The following is a 17,544-nucleotide window of genomic DNA, read 5'->3' as shown; positions in this document are numbered from 1 at the left end:
GAGAAAAACCCCAAAAACAACATAAACTATAAAACAACAGAGTAAGAGAAAGGTTAACTAAACACATATGGTGCACCACACTTCATGTGTTTACAATACCCGGATTGATAACTTATGTAGAGCAATTTAAGACATTAAATTGACTAGACATTTGGTGCCGTTGCCGAAGAAGTGTAATTAGGAGACCTTATTTCTTACATCTAAAAAAAATTAATGATTTCTTGAGTATGCTCTCCTCCTATACTTTGTGTGATCTGGAGGATCTAAAAAAGGATTGTTATGTAAAAAAAAAAAAAGAGGAGACGAAATAAAACTTCATCATTTCAATTGATTCAATAAAAAAATATATAAATAAATAAACAATTTTTTTTTAATAAATCCCAACTTCTTTGATAGGTTCAACTGTCCAAGATTGACTGGTTATGGTTTGTACTCGTCCTCAAAACACTCTGTCCTGTTTTAATATGATTTTGCAAATTAGCTGTGTAATGCAGCCTCATTCTGCAGCTAACTATGAATTCTGCAGCTAATTTCAAGGTTTAGTAGGTTACGGGCATCCAATGAAGAAACTGACCACATGGGCATTTTCGGAATTGTCCGGACATCGATCCTATCCTAGTCATCCAACCCAGATTGATAAAAAAATCAGCTTAATACCACAATCAATGTCGTGTTTTTAGCATGTTTACCTTGAATTCTTTGCTGCATGAAATTGAAAATCATTGATCATTCTTATAAAATTTCACAATTTCAGAAGAAGAAAAAAAATAAAACAATCTATGGCTATCTTCAATCCTATCTTTCACTATGGCCTCAATAGAAAATCTACATTCATGTTCAAGCTTTGGCCTTAAAATGAACCTGCAGCAGGCCAATGCTAGTGAAAATATTTAGCACTTCATAATCAACCCATTTGCATTCTTCTGAATCATGTATCTTACTCATATGGAGAGCTTTCAATGGATTACAAAAATTCTAAACAAAGCTAATAGGAAGATTGTTGCTAAGGTGCAAGACGGCCTGCCAAACCATAAAGAAATCACTGTTATTTTTCTTCCAGATTTATCTACATGATTTCATTCTTCAAAGAGTTGGAAGGTCAGTATTTACAGCATGAAAAGGGTAGACTTGACAGTGAGTGTGAAGCTGCACTGCAAGGGAGATTTATGTTTTTTTTCCTTTTTTTTCAATCTGGTAATTCTATGCGGATAGTTAACAGAGTAGTGAGAAAAAAAAACACAGTTTTAGATTATGAAATGCAACTTTGTAGATCAAAATGAGTGTGTTATTTAAGAAAAGTCTGATGGACAATTGCTATCTACAAGTGGATAAAAGCAACAGAAAGCTCCATGTGGTAGGTTTTCATTATGGTTGCTCATAATATGGCTGGAAGAATTTTCCAAGACGCTGATGAGCTTGCAAATAAAAAAAAAATTCAAACACAATAATCCACAAAAATACAAAATAGAGAAAAACATCAAAAATTGAATGCATGATCTGACCAAATGGAGGAAAATTTGGAAAAAATAAAACATGGGTTTTTTCAGTAATAGGGTCAGCCAGACAACCCAAAAACGATTTTAAGAAGTTTGCAGCGGTTAGGGAGAATTTCTTAGTTCTTTAAAGCCTCTTTTTGCATGCCACGTGAGGAAAAATGATTTTAATTAAATGAACAGAGTGCTGTTTTAACACGACCTACTTGAGGAAGGGAAATTCGATTTGGGAGCTAATTATAAGGTGGCATTCAAACTTGACTACACCACGCCTCTTGTTTTTAATGCTAACAATCTCATGCAACCTCCATGACTGTATTTCAGTTTAACGGCCGACAGCAGAGCCGTTTCCCAATTGAATACGATACTTCTCCAAGAATCTATTTAATGGTTAATTCCATCACTTGAACCGGTTGGATGTGTCTCTTTTACATCCGTATTATTTTGAGCTTCTCTCTTACACCTCCGTAGCTTTCCTATGTATGTAAGCACTTTGATTTTTCATTATGTTTTCTGTTTTCTCTGTTTACGTGGGTAGCCACTCCATTTCACAATATCTTCTACTCTCTGTTTTCACGTATTTCATCCATACAGTTTCTCTGCTTTCGTGTATGTATAGCTATTTTACACTATACTCATCTTTTCTGTCATTCCATATCCATATTTTTCTTTTTTTACCAGTTGTTCCACTGTATATACAAAGTCTTCTTTACATAGTCATTTCTCTAACAATGAAAGGAAATTTGGAAAATAGCAGAGAACAGAGGCTCATGAATGATTGGTCTTGTGCACCAGCTATGATCTTAGGCTCTCTCTCCCTGGTACTTGATTGCATAAAATCTCTTTTCCAATAACTTAAATCACAAAACTGATGGTTGGTTGTCTTTTAACTATGGAATGCAGCCTGGTTCCGTGGCTAACTGGCAATTTCGCAGCCATTTTCATACTTCTATAGGTTATAGGTGTCAAGAGATGAAATAAACCACATGGGTAACTGGGCAAATGTCAGCACATGGATGGTGTCCTATTCATTTGATCCAAGTCGATGAAAAAGACCCCGATCAAAGGAAAGTCAAGGTGTGTGTTATCACTAAGTCACCACACTAAGTCGCCGTATAAGGGACATAAACCTTGTCTTGAAATCTCTATTCATACTTGACCTTTAAAAGTATTCTTAAGACCTTAGAATAGGATTTCCATTTGTGTTAAACACTTAGGAAAACAACAAGAACAAAACCCTAAAAACAACATAAACTATAAAACAACGAAGTAAGAAAAAGGTTAACTAAGCACATACGGTGCACCACACTTAATCAGTTTACGATACTCGGATTGATAATTTATGTAGAGCAATTTAAGACGTTAAATTGACTAGACATTTTGGAACTCTTGCATGGAAGTCTAATTAGGAGACTTTATTTCTTACATCTAAAAATAAAATTAATAATTTCTTGGGTATGCTCTCCTCAATAAAAAAAATTATATAAATAAATAAACAAAAAAAATAATGAAGCCCAACTGCTTTGATAGGTTCAGCTGTCCAAGATTGACTGATTATGGTTTGTAGTGGTCCTCAAAACATTGTTTCCTGTTTTAATAAGATTTTGCAAATTAGTTGTGGAATGCAGCCTGATTCCACAGCTAACTGTGAATTCTGCAGCTAATTTTAAGGTTTAGCATGTTACAGGCATCCAATGAAGAAACTGACCACATGGGCATCTCTGGAATTGTCCCGACATGGACCCTACCTTAGTCATCCAACCCAGATTGATAAAAAAATGAACTTAAGACCTCAGTCAAAGTCCTGTTTTTAGCATGTTTACCTTCAGGTCTTTGCTGCCTGAAATTGAAAAGCATGAATCATTCTTATAAAATCTCACCATTTCAGAAGAAGAAAAAAAAAAGAAAACAATCTATGGCTATCTTCAATCCTACCTTTCACTATGGCCTCAATAGAATATATGCATCCCTGTTCAAGCTTTGGCCCTAAAACGAACCTGCAAAAACATTTAAAAAATATATATATGCAAAATCCTTCTCTAGTTGTTTGCTTGACTCTTGTAATCAGCAGCAGCAGGCCAATATCAGTGAAAATCTTCAGCCCTTTGTAAGCAACTCACTTGCATTTATCTAAATCATGTATCTTACTCATATGGAGAGCATTAAATGGATTACAACAATTGCTAAATAGATCTAATAGGAAGATTGTTGCTAAGGTGCAAGATGGCCTGCCAAGCCACAAAGAAATCACTATTATTTTTCTTCTAGATTTATTTACATGCTTTCCTTCTTCAAAGAGTTGGAAGGGTCAGTATTTAGAGCATGAAAAGTCTAGACTTGGGAAAGAGTGTGAAGCTGCACTACAAGTGAAACTTCTATTTTTTTTTATTTCTTGTTCAATCTGGTATTTCTATGCGGATAGTTAACATAGTAGAGAGAAGAAAAACACAGTTTTAGATTATAAAATGCAAACTTGGTAGATCAAAACGAGTGTGTTATTTAGGAAAAGTCTGATCAGCAATTGTTGTCTCCAAGTGCATAAAATCAACACAAAGCTCCATGTGGTAGGTTTTCACTATGGTTGCTCATAATACTGCTGCAAGAATTTTCCAAGACGCTGATGAACCTGCAAATAAAAATAAATAAATTCAAACACAATAATCCACAAAAATGCAAAACAGAGAAAAATTTCAAACTTTGAATGCACGATTTGACCAACAAAGGTGAATTTGGAAAAAATAAAACATGGGTTTTTTTAGCAATAGGGTTAGTTAGACAACTCAGAAAAGGTTTTAAGAAATTTCCATCTGTTTGGGAGAATTTCTCAGTTCTTTAAAGCCTCTTTTTCCATGCCACGTGAGGAAAAATGATTTTAATGAAATGAACAGAGTGTTGTTTTAACAGGGCTTGCTTGAGGAAGGGAAATCCGATTTGGTAACTAATTATACGGTGGCATTCAATCATGATTACACCATGCCTTTTGTTTTTAATGCTAACGGTCTCATGGAACCTCCATGACTGTATCTCAGTTTAATGGCTGACAGCAGAGACGTATCCCAATTGAATACGATACTTCTCCAAGCACCTATTTAATGGTTAATTCCATCGCCTGAGCCGGTTAGATGTGGCTCTTTTACATCCGTATTATTCTGAGTTTATCTCTTACAACTCCGCATCTTTCCTATGTATACAAGCACTTCAATGTTTCATTATGTTTCCAGTTTTCTCTGTTTACATAGGTAGCCACTCCATTTCACAATATCTTCTACACTCAGTTTTCACGTATTTCATCCATATAGCTTCATTTATTTCATGTATGTATAGTTGTTTTACTCCATACTCATAGTTTCTGTCATTCCGCATCCATATATTTTTTTTTACCAGTTGTTCCACTGTACATACTAGGTGAAATGAAATTTGAAAAATAGCAAAGAACAGAGGCTCATGAATGATTGGTCTTATGCACCAGCTGTGATCTTAGGCTCTCTCTCCCTAGTACTTGACTGCATACAATCTTTTTTCTAATAACTTAAATAAGAAAACTGATGGTTGGCTGTCTTTTAGCTATGGAATGGAGCATGATTCCACAGCTAACTTGCAATTTCGCAGCCATTTTCATACTTCTATAGGTTATAGGTGTCAAGAGAGGAAACAAACCACATGGGTACCTGGGAAAATGCCAGTACATGGATGGTGTCCTATTCATTTGATCCAAGTCGATGAAAATGACACTGGTCAAATGAGAGTCAAGGTGTGTGTTATCACTAAGTCGCCACACTAAGTTGCTGCATACCTGACCTGACCTTTAAAAGTATTCTTAAGACCTTAGAATAGGATTTCCATTTTTGTTAAACACTTTAGGAAACCAACAAGAAAAAAACCCTAAAAACAACATAAACAATAAAACAACGAAGTAAGAGAAAGGTTAACTAAGCACATATGCTGCACCACACTTCATCACTTTAGGATACCCGGATTGATAATTTATGTAGAGCAATTTAAGACGTTAAATTGACTAGACATTTTGGCACTGTTGCCGGAGAAGTGTAATTAGGAGACATTATTTCTTACATCTAAAAAAAAAATTAATAATTTCTTGAGTATGCTCTCCTCCTGCACTTCGTGTGATCTGGAGGATCAAAAAAAGGATTGTTAAGTAAAAAAAAAAGAGGAGACAAAATAAAACTTCATCATTTCAATTGATTCAATAAAAAAAATATAAATAAATAAAGAAAAAAGAAAATAATGAAGCCCAACTACTTTGATAGGTTCAGTTGTCCAAGATTGACTGGTTATGGTTTGTAGTGGTCCTCAAAACGTTGTGTCCTATTTTAATAAGATTTTACAAATTAGTTGCAGAATGCAGCCTAATTCTACAGCTAACTGTGAATTCTGCAGCTAATTTCAAGGTTTAGCAGGATACAAGCATTCAATGAAGAAACTGACCACATGGGCATCTCCAGAATTGTCCTGACATCGATCCTATCCTAGTCATCCAGCCCAAATTGATAAAAAAAATCAACTTGAGACCTCAGTCAAAGTCATGTTTTTAGCATGTTTACCTTGAAGTCTTTGCTGCCTTAAATTGAAAATCATTAATTATTCTTATAAAATTTCACAATTTTAGAAGAAGAAAAAAAAGAAAACAATCTATGGCTATCTTCAATCCTATCTTTCATTATGGCCTCAATAGGAAATCTGCATCCCTATTCAAGCTTTGGCCTTAAAATGAACCTACAAAAACATTTTAAAAAAATATCTCCAAAATCCTTCTCTAGTTGTTTGCTTGACTCTTGTAATTAGCAACAACAGGCCAATGTTAGTGAAAATCTTCAGAAATTTGTAAGCAACCCATTTGCACTCATCTGAATCATGTATCCTACTCATATGGAGAGCTTTCAATGGATTACAAAAATTGCTAAACAAAAGTAATAGGGAGATTGTTGCTAAGGTGCAAGACAGCCTGCCAAGCCACAAAGAAATCATTGTTATTTTTCTTCCAGATTTATCTACATGCCTTCCTTCTTCAAAGAGTTGGAAGGCTCAGTATTTAGAGCATGAAAAGGCTAGACTTGAGAGAGAGTGTGAAGCTGCACTGCAAGTGAAAATTCTAATTTTTTTCCTTTCTTTTTCAATCTGGTATTTCTATGTGGACAATTAATAGAGCAGAGAGAAAAAAAAACACCGGTTCAGATTATAAAATGCAAACTCGGCAGATCAAAATGAGTGTGTTATTTAGGAAAAGTCTTATGGAAATTTGTTGTCTCCAAGCACATAAAATCAACAAAAAGCTCCATGTGGTAGGTTTTCACTATGACTACTCATAATATTGCTGCAAGAATTTTCCAAGATGCTCATGAACTTGCAAAAAAAAATAAAAAATTCAAACACAGTAATCCACAAAAACGCAAAACAGAGACAAACATCTAACTTTAAATGCACGATCTAACCAAACGGTGGCGAATTTGGAAAAAATAAAACATGGGGTTTTTCAGAAATAGGGTCATTTAGACAACCCAAAAATGGTTTTAAGAAATCTGCAATGGTTTGGGAGAGTTTCTAGGTTCTTTAATGCCTCTCTCCCTGGTACTTGACTAAATAAAATCTCTTTTCCAATAACTTAAATCAGAAAACTGATGGTTCACTTTCTTTTAGCTATGGAATGTAGCTTGATTCCGCAACTAACTGGAAATTTTGCAGCCATTTTCATACTTCTATAGGTTATAGGTGTCAAGAGACGAAACAAACCACATGGGTAGCTGGGAAAATGTCAGTACATGGATGATGTCCTATTCATTTGATCCAAGTCGATGAAAAAGACCCCAGTCAAAGGGAAGTCAAGGTGTGTGTTATCACTACGTCGCCACACTAAGTCGCCGCAGAAGGGACATAAACCTTGTCTTGAAATCTCCATTCATACTTGACCTTTAAAAGTATTCTTAAAACCTTAGAATAGGGTTTGCATTTGTGTTAAACACTTTAGGAAACCAACAAGAACAAAACCCCAAAAACAACATAAACTATAAAACAACGAAGTAAGAGAAATGCTAACTAAGCACATATGGTGCACCGCAATTAATTAGTTTATGATACTCGGATTGATAATTTATGTAGAGAAATTTAAGATGTTCAATTGACTAGAGATTTTCGCATAGTTGTCGGGGAGGTGTAATTAGGAGACCTTATTTATTACATCTAAAAAAAATTAATAATTTCTTGAGTATGCTCTCCTCCTGCACTTTGTGTGATCTAGAGTATTAGAAAAAGGATTGTTATGTAAAAAAAAAAAAAAAAAAAAAAAAAGACACAAAATAAACCTTCATCATTTCAACTGATTCAATAAAAAAATATATATAAATAAATTAAAAAAAAAAATAAAATGACGCCCAACTGCTTTGATAGGTTCAGCTGTCCAAGATTGTCTAGTTATGGTTTGTAGTGGTCGTCAAAACATTGTGTCCTGTTTTAATCAAATTTTGCAAATTAGCTGCGGAATGGAGCCTGATTCTACAGCTAACTGTGAATTCTGCAGCTAATTTCAAGGTTTAGCAGGTTATAGGCATCCAATGAAGAAACTAACCACATGGGCATCTCCGGAATTGTCCCGATACAGATCCTATCCTAGTCATCCAGCCCAGATTGATAAAAAAAGTTAGCTTAAGACCACAGTCAAAGTCCTATTTTTAGCATGTTTACCTTGAAGTCTTTGCTGCCTAAAATTGAAAATCATTAATCATTCTTATAAAATTTCACAATTTCAGAAGAAGAAAAAAAAAGAAAACAATTTATGTCTATCCTCAATCCTATCTTTCACTGTGGCCTCAATAGAAAATCTGCATCCCTGTTCAATATTTGGCCTTAAAACGAACTTGCAAAAACATTTAAGAAAAAAATATTTGCAAAATCCTTCTCTAGTTGTTTACTTGTCTCTTGTAATCAGTGACAAGAAGCCAATGTTAGTGAAAATATTCAGCACTTTGTAAGAAACCCATTTACTTTCATCGTAATCATGTATCTTACTCTCATGGAGAGCTTTCAATGGATTACAAAAATTGCTAAACAAAACTAATAGGGAGATTGTTGTTAAGGTGCAAGACAGTCTGCCAAGCCACAAAGAAATCACTGTTATTTTTCTTGCAGATATATCTACATGCTTTCCTTCTTCAAAGAGTTTGAAGGGTCAGTATTTAGAGCATGAAAATGCTAGACTTGAGAGAGAGTGTGATGCTGCAATGCAAGTGAACCTTCAGTTTTTTTTCTTTATTTTTCACTCTGGTATTTCTATGCGGATAGTTAACAGAGAAGAGAGAAAGAAAAACATAGTTTCAGATTATAAAATGCAAACTCGGTAGATCAAAACGAGTGTGTTATTTAAGAAAGGTTTGATGGATAATTGCTATCTCCAAGTGCATAAAATCAACACAAAGATCCATGTGGTAGGTTTTCAGTATGGCTACTCATAATACTGTTGCAAGAATTTTCCAAGACGCTGATGAAATTGTAAATAAAAAAAGGAATTCAAGCACAGTGATCCATAAAAACGAAAAATAGAGAAAAATGCCAAAGTTTGAATGCATGATCTGACCAAACGAAGGCGAATGGAAAAAATAAAACATGGGTTTTTTTGGCAATAGGGTTTCTCAGAAAACACAAAAATGGTTTTAAGAAATTTGTAGCAGTTTGGGAGAATTTCTCGGTTCTTTAAAGCCTTGTTTTGCATGCCACATGAGGAAAAATGATTTTAATTAAATGAATAGAGTGTTGTTTTAACACAGCTTTCTTGAGGAAGGGAAATCCTATTTGGGAACTAATTATACGGTGGCATTCATTTGTGATTACACCATGCCTCTTCTTTTTAATACTAACGGTCTCATGCAACCTCCATGACTGTATTTCAGTTTAACGGCCGACAGCAGAGACGTTTCCCAATTGAATACGATACTTCTCCTAGCACCTATTTAAAGGTTAATTCCATCACTTAAACCAGTTGGATGTGGCTCTTTTACATCCGTATTATTCTGAGCTTCTCTTTTACACCTTTGTTTTTACATCCGTATTATTCTGAGTTTCTCTTTTACACCTCCGTAGCTTTCCTATATATATAAGAACTTCGATTTTTCATTATGTTTCTGGTTTTCTCTGTTTACATGTGTAGCCACTCCATTTCACAGTATCTTCTACACACTGTTTTCACGTATTTCATCCGTACAACTTCTCTGCTTTCGTGTATGTATAGTCGTTTTACTCCATATTCATAGTTTATGTCATTCCATATACATATTTCTTTTTTTTACCAGTTGTTCCACTGTACATACACAGTCTTCTTTACATAGTCATTTCTCAAACAATGGAAGGAAATTTGAAAAATAGCAGAGAAGAGTGGCTCATGAATGATTGGTCTTATGCACCAGCTGTGATCTTAGGCTCTCTCTCCCTAGTACTTGACTGCATAAAATCTCTTTTCCAATAACTTAAATCAGAAAACTAATGGTTGGTTGTCTTTTAGCTTTGGAATGCACCCTGTTTCTGCAGCTAAATGGCAATTTCGTAGCCGTTTTCATACATCTATAGGTTATATTTTTCAAGAGACGAAACAAACTACATCGGTAGCTAGGAATATGTCAGCACATGGATGGTGTCCTATTCATTTGATCCAGGTTGATGAAAAAGACCCCCGTCAAAGAAAAGTCAAGGTATGTGTTATCACTAAGTCGCCACACTAAGTTGCCGCATAAGGGACATAAATCTTCTCTTGAAATCTCTATTCATACTTGACCTTTAAAAGTATTCTTAAGACCTTAGAATAGGATTTCCATTTGTGTTAAACACTTTAGGAAACCAACAAGAAAAAAACCCCAAAAACAACATAAACTATAAAACAACGAAGAAAGAGAAATGTTAACTAAGCACATATAGTGCACCACACTTAATCAGTTTACGATACACTGATTGATAATTTATGTAGAGCAACTTAAGACGTTAAATTAACTAGATATTTTCGTGCCGTTGTCAGAGAAGTGTAATTAGGAGACCTTATTTCTTACATCTAAAAAAAAAAATTAATAATTTCTTAGTATACTCTCCTCCTACACCTTGTGTGATCTGGAGGATCAGAAAAAGAATTGTTATGTAACAGAAAAAAAAAAAAAGAGGAGACAAAATAAAACTTCATCATTTCAATTGATTCAATAAAAAAAAATACAAATAAATAAACAAAAAAAAAAATTAATGAAGCCCAACTGCTTTGATAGGTTCAGCTGTCCAAGACTGACTGGTTATGGTTTGTAGTGGTCCTCAAAACATCGTGCCCTATTTTAGTAAAATATTGCAAATTAGCTGCGGAATGCAGCTTGATTCTGTAGCTAACTCTGAATTCTTCAGCTAATTTCAAGGTTTAGTAGGTTACAGGCATCCAATGAAGAAACTGACGACATGGGCATCTCCGGAATTATCCCGACATGGATCCTATCCTAATCATCCAGCCCAGATTGATAAAAAATCAGCTTAAGACCACAGTCAAAGTCCTATTTTAGTATGTTTACCATGAAGTCTTTGTTGTCTGAAATTGAAAATCATTAATCATTCTTATAAAATTTCACAATTTCAGAAGAAGAAAAAAAGAAAACAATCTATGCCTATCTTCAATCCTATTTTCCACTGTGGCCTCAATAGAAAATCTGCATCCTTGTTCAAGCTTTGGCATTAAAACGAACCTGCAAAAACATTTAAAAAAAATATATTTACAAAATCCTTCTCTAGTTGTTTACTTGTCCCTTGTAATCAGCAGCAACAAGCCAATGTTAGTGAAAATCTTCAGCAGTTTGTAAGCAACCCGTTTACTTTCATCTGAATCATGTATCTTACTCATATGGAGAGCTTTCAATGGATTACGAAAATTGCTAAACAAAACTAATAGGAAGATTGCTGCTAAGGTGCAAGACGGCCTGCCAAGCCACAAAGAAATCACTATTATTTTTCTTCTAGATTTATCTACATGCTTTCCTTCTTCAAAGAGTTGGAAGGGTCAGTATTTAGAGCATGAAAAGGCTAGACTTGAGAGAGAGTGTGAAGCCGCACTACAAGTGAAACTTCTATTTTTTTCTTTCCTTTTCACTCTGGTATTTCTATGTGGATAGTTAACAGAGCAGAGATAAAGAAAAACACAGTTTCAGATTATAAAATGCAAACTCGAGAAATCCAAACCAGTGTCTTATTTAGGAAAAGTCTGATGGACAGTTGCTGTCTCGAAGCGCATAAAATCAACAAAAAGCTCCATGTGGTAGGTTTTCACTATGGATACTCATAATACTGCTGCAATAAATTTCCAAGACGCTCATGAACTTGCAAATAAAAAAAAAGAATTCAAACACAGTAATCCACAAAAACGCAAAATAGAGAAAAACATCAAACTTTGAATGCACGATCTGACCAAAAGGAGGCAAATTTGGAGAAAATAAAACAAGGTTTTTTTCAACAATAGGGTCAGTTAGATAACATAGAAATGGTTTTAAGAAATTTGCAGTGGTTTGGGAGAATTTCTTGGTTCTTTAAAGCCTCTTTTTGCATGCCGCGTGAGGAAAAATGATTTTAATTAAATGAACAGAGTGTTGTTTTAACACAGCTTTCTCGAGGAAGGGAAATCCGATTTGGGAACTAATTATACAGTGGCATTCAATCCTGATTACACAACGCCTCTTGTTTTTAATGCTAATGGTCTCATGCAGCCTTCGTGACTGTATTTCAGTTTAACTGCAGACAGCAGAGACATATCCCAATTGAATACGATACTTATCCAAGCACCTATTTAACGATAATTCCATCACATGAACCAGTTGGATGTGGCTCTTTTACATTCATATAATTATGAGCTTCTCTCTTACACCTCCGCAACTATCCTATGTATACAAGCACTTCGATTTTTCATTATGTTTCCGGTTTTCTCTGTTTACATGGGCAGCCACTCCATTTCACAGTATCTTCTACACTGTGTTTTGACATATTTCATCCATACAGCTTCTCTGCTTTCATGTATGTATAATTGTTTTACTCCATACTCATAGTTTTTGTCATTCCATATCCATATTTTTTTTTTTACTAGTTTTTCCACTATACTTACACAGTCTTCTTTACATAGTCATTTCTCAAATAGTGAAAGGAAATTTGAAAAATAGCAGAGAACAGAGGCTCATGAATGATTGGTCTTGTGCTCCAACTGTGATCTTAGGCTCTTTCTCCCTAGTACTTGACTACATAAAATCTCTTTTTCAAAAACTTAAATCAGAAAACTAATGGTTGGTTGTCTTTTAGCTATGGAATGCAGCCTGATTCTATACATTGATGGTGTCCTATTCATTTGATCCAAGTCGATGAAAAAGACCCCGGTTAAAGGGAAGTCAAGGTGTGTGTTATCACTAAGTCGCCACACTAAGTTGCCGCATAAAGGACATAAGACAATCTATGGCTATCTTCAATCCTATCCTTCACTATGGCCTCAATAGAAAATCTGCATCACTGTTCAGGCTTTGGCCTTAAAACGAACTTGCAAAAACATTTAAAAAAAATATCTGCAAAATCCTTCTCTAGTTGTTTGCTTAACTCTTGTAATCAGCAGTAGCAGGCCAATGTTAGTGAAAATCTTCAGCCCTTTGTAAGCAACCAATTTCTATTCATCTGAATCTTGTATCTTACTCATATGGAGAGCTTTCAATGGATTACAAGAATTGCTAAACAAAACTAATAGGAAGATTGTTGCTAAGGTGCAGGATGGCCTGCCAAGCCACAAAGAAATCACTCTTATTTTTCTTCCATATTTATCTACATGCTTTCCTTCTTCAAAGATTTGGAAGGGTCAGTATTTAGAGCATGAAAAGGCTATACTTGAGAGAGTGTGTGAAGCTGCACTGCAAGTGAAACTTCTGTTTTTTTCCCTTTCTTTTTCAATCTGGTATTTCTATGCGGATACTTAACAGAGCAGAGAGAAAAAACACAGTTTTAGATTATAAAATGCAAACTTAGCAGATCTAAATGAGTGTGTTATTTAGGAAAAGTCTGATGGAGAGTTTCTCTGTGTACATGGGCAGCCACTCCATTTCACAGTATCTTCTACACTTTGTTTTCACGTATTTCATCCACACGGCTTCTCTAATTTCGTGTATGTATAGCTGTTTTACTCCATACTCATAGTTTCTGTCATTCAATATCCCTATTTTTTTTTTTTACTAGTTGTTCCACTGTACATACACAGTCTTCTTTACATAGTCATTTCTCAAACAGTGAAATGAAATTTGAAAAGTAACATAGAACAAAGGCTCATGAATGATTGGTCTTGTGCGCCAACTGTGATCTTAGGCTCTCTCTCCCTGGTACTTGACTGCATAAAATCTCTTTTCCAATAACCTAAATCAGAAAACTGATGGTTGGCTCTCTTTTAGCTATGGAATACAACCTGATTCCGTAGTTATCTGGCAATTTCGCAGCCATTTTGATACTTCTATAGGTTATAGGTGTCAAGAGACGAAACAAACCACATGGGTAGTAGGGAAAATGTCAGTACATGGATGGTGTACTATTCATTTGATCCAAGTCGATGAAAAAGACCCAGGTCAAAGGGAAGTCAAGGTGTGTGTTATCACTAAGTCGCCACACTAAGTTGCCGCATAAGGGACATAAACCTTGTCTTGAAATCTCTATTCATACTTGACCTTTAAAAGTATTCTTAAGACCTTACAATAGGATTTCCATTTGTGTTAAACACTTTAGGAAACCAACAAGAACAAAACCCCAAAAACAACATAAACTATAAAACAACGAAGTAAGAGAAATGTTAACTAAGCACATATGGTGCACAACACTTAATCAGTTTACGATACTCGGATTGATAATTTATGTAGAGAAATTTAAGACGTTAAATTGACTAGACATTTTCGCGTTGTTGTCGGGGAAGTGTAATTAGGAGACCTTATTTCTTACATCTAAAAAAAATTAATAATTTCTTGAGTATGCTCTCCTCCTGCACTTTGTGTGATCTGAAGGATCAGAAAAAGGATTGTTATGTAAAAAAAAGAAGAAAAAAGCGAAGACAAAATAAACCTTCATCATTTCAACTAATTCAATAATATATATATATATATATATATATATATATATATATATATAGACAGAAAAAATAATGAAGCCAAACTGCTTGGATAGGTTAAGCTGTCCAAGGTTGACTAGTTATGGTTTGTAATGGTCCTCAGAACACTGTGTCCCGTTTTAATCAGATTTTGCAAATTATCTGCTGAATGGAGCCTGATTCTGTAGCTAACTTTGAATTCTGCAGCTAATTTCAAGGCTTTGCAAGTTACAAGCATCCAATCAAGAAATTGACTACATGGGCATCTCCGTAATTGTCCCGATATAGATCCTATATTAGTCATCCAGCCCAGATTGATAAAAAAAATCAGCTTAAGGTCATAGTCAAAGTCCTGTTTTTAGCATGTTTACCTTGAAGTCTTTGCTGCCTAAAATTGAAAATCATTAATCATTCTTCTAAAATTTTACAATTTCAGAAGAAGAAAAAAAAGGAAAACAATATATGGCTATCTTCAATCCTATCTTTCACTATGGCCTCAATAGAAAATCTGCATCCCTGTTCAAGCTTTGGCATTAAAACGAACCAGCAAAAATATTTAGAAAGGAAATATTTGCAAAATCCTTCTCTAGTTGTTTACTTGTCTCTTGTAATAAGCATCAACAAGCCAATGTTAGTGAAAATCTTCAGCACTTTGTAAGCAACCCATTTACTTTCATCTGAATCATGTATCTTACTGATATGGAGATATTTCAATGGATTACAAAAATTGCTAAACAAAACTAATAAGAGGATTGTTGCTAAGGTGCAAGAGGGCCTGCCAAGCCATAAAGAAATCAGTGTTATTTTTCTTCTACATTTATCTAAAATGCTTTCCTTCTTCATAGAGTTGGAAGGGTCAGTATTTAGAGCATGAAAAGGCTAGACTTGAGAGAGAGTGTGAAGCTGCACTACAAGTGAAACTTCTGTTTTTTTCTTTCTTTTTCACTCTGGTATTTCTATGCGGATAGTTAACAGAGTAGAGAGAAAAAAAACATAGTTTTAGATTATAAAATGCAAACTCAGCAGATCAAAACGAGTGCGTTATTTAGGAAAAGTCTGATGGACAATTGCTATCTCCAAGCGCATAAAATCAACACAAAGCTCCATGTGGTAGGTTTTCATTATGGCTGCTCATAACACTACTGCAAGAATATTCCAAGACGTTGATGAACTTGCAAATAAATAAAAAAATTCAAACACGATAATCCACAAAAACGCAAAACAGATAAAAACGTCAAGCTTTGAATCGACGATCTCACCAAACGAAGGCGAATGTCGAAAAAATAAAACATGGGTTTTTTCTACAATAGGGTTTTTCAGACAATCTAAAAATGGTTTTAAGAAATTTGCAGTGGTTTGGGAGAATTTCTCGGTTCTTTAAAGCCTCTTTTTGCATGCCACGTGAGGAAAAATGATTTTAATTAAATGAACAGAGTGTTATTTTAACATGACTTGCTTGAGGAAGGGAAATCCGATTTGGGAACTAATTATACGGTGGAATTCAATCCTGTTTACACCACGCCTCTTGTTTTTAATGCTAACGGTCTCATGCAACCTCCATGAATGTATTTCAGTTTAACGGCCGACAGCAGAGACGTTTCCCAATTGAATACGATACTTCTGCAAGCACCTATTTAACAGTTAATTCCATCACTTGAACTGGTTGGATGTGGCTCTTTTACATCCATATTATTCTGAGCTTCTCTCTTACACCTCTATAGCTTTCCTATGTATACAAGCACTTCGATTTTTCATTATGTTTCTGGTTTTCTCTATTTACATGGGTAGCCACTCCATTTCAAAGTGTCTTCTACACTCCGTTTTCACATATTTCATCCATACATTTTCTCTACTTTCGTGTATGTATAGCCGTTTTACTCCATACTCATAGTTTCTGTCATTCCATATCCATTTTTTTTTTTTTTTTTTACGAGTTTTCCACTGTACATACACAGTCTTCTTTACATAGTCATTTCTCAAACAGTGAAAGGAAATTTGAAAAATATTAGAGAACAGAGGCTCATGAATGATTGGTCTTGTAAACCAGCTGTGATCTTAGGCTCTCTCTCCCTGGTACTTGATTGCATAAAATCTCTTTTCCAATAACTTAAATCAGAAAATTGATGGTTGGTTGTATTTTAGCTATGGAATGCACCCTGATTCCGTAGCTAACTAGCAATTTCGCAACCATTTTCATACTTCTATAGGTTATAGTTGTCAAGGGACAAAACAAACCACATGGGTAGCTGGGAAAATGTTAGCACATGGATGGTGTCCTATTCATTTGATCCAAGTTGATGAAAAAGACCACGGTCAAACGGAAGTCAAGGTGTGTGTTATCACTAAGTCACCACACTAAGTCGCCGCATAAGGGACATAAACCTTGTCTTGAAATCTCTATCCATATTTGACCTTTAAAAGTATTCTTAAGACCTTAGAATAGGATTTCCACTTGTGTTAAACACTTTAGGAAACAAACAAGAACAAAACCCCAAAAACAACATAAACTATAAAACAACGAAGTAAGAAAAAGGTTAACTAAGCACATATGGTGCACCACACTTAATTAGTTTATGACACCTGGATTGATAATTTATGTAGAGAAATTTCAGATGTTAAATTGACTAGACATTTTGGTGCCATTGCCATGGAAGTGTAATTAGGAGACCTTATTTCTTACATCTAAAAAGAAATCTAATAATTTCTAGGAGTATGCTCTCCTCCTGCACTTTGTGTGATCTGGAGGATTAGAAAAAGGATTGTTATGTAGAAAAAAAAAAAAGAGGAGACAAAATAAAACTTCATCATTTTAATTGATTCAATAAAAATAATAGAAATAAATAAACAAAAAAATAAAAATTAAGACCAACTGCTTTGATAGGTTCAGCTATCCAAGATTGATTGGTTATGGTTTGTAGTGGTCCTCAAAACACTGTG

The sequence above is a fragment of the Pinus tabuliformis genome, chromosome 7 (assembly GCF_031772625.1).
Source record: "Pinus tabuliformis cultivar Carrire ecotype Pingquan chromosome 7, CPIR1, whole genome shotgun sequence".
Taxonomy (NCBI): domain Eukaryota; kingdom Viridiplantae; phylum Streptophyta; class Pinopsida; order Pinales; family Pinaceae; genus Pinus; species Pinus tabuliformis.
This window is presented reverse-complemented; position numbering follows the sequence as displayed.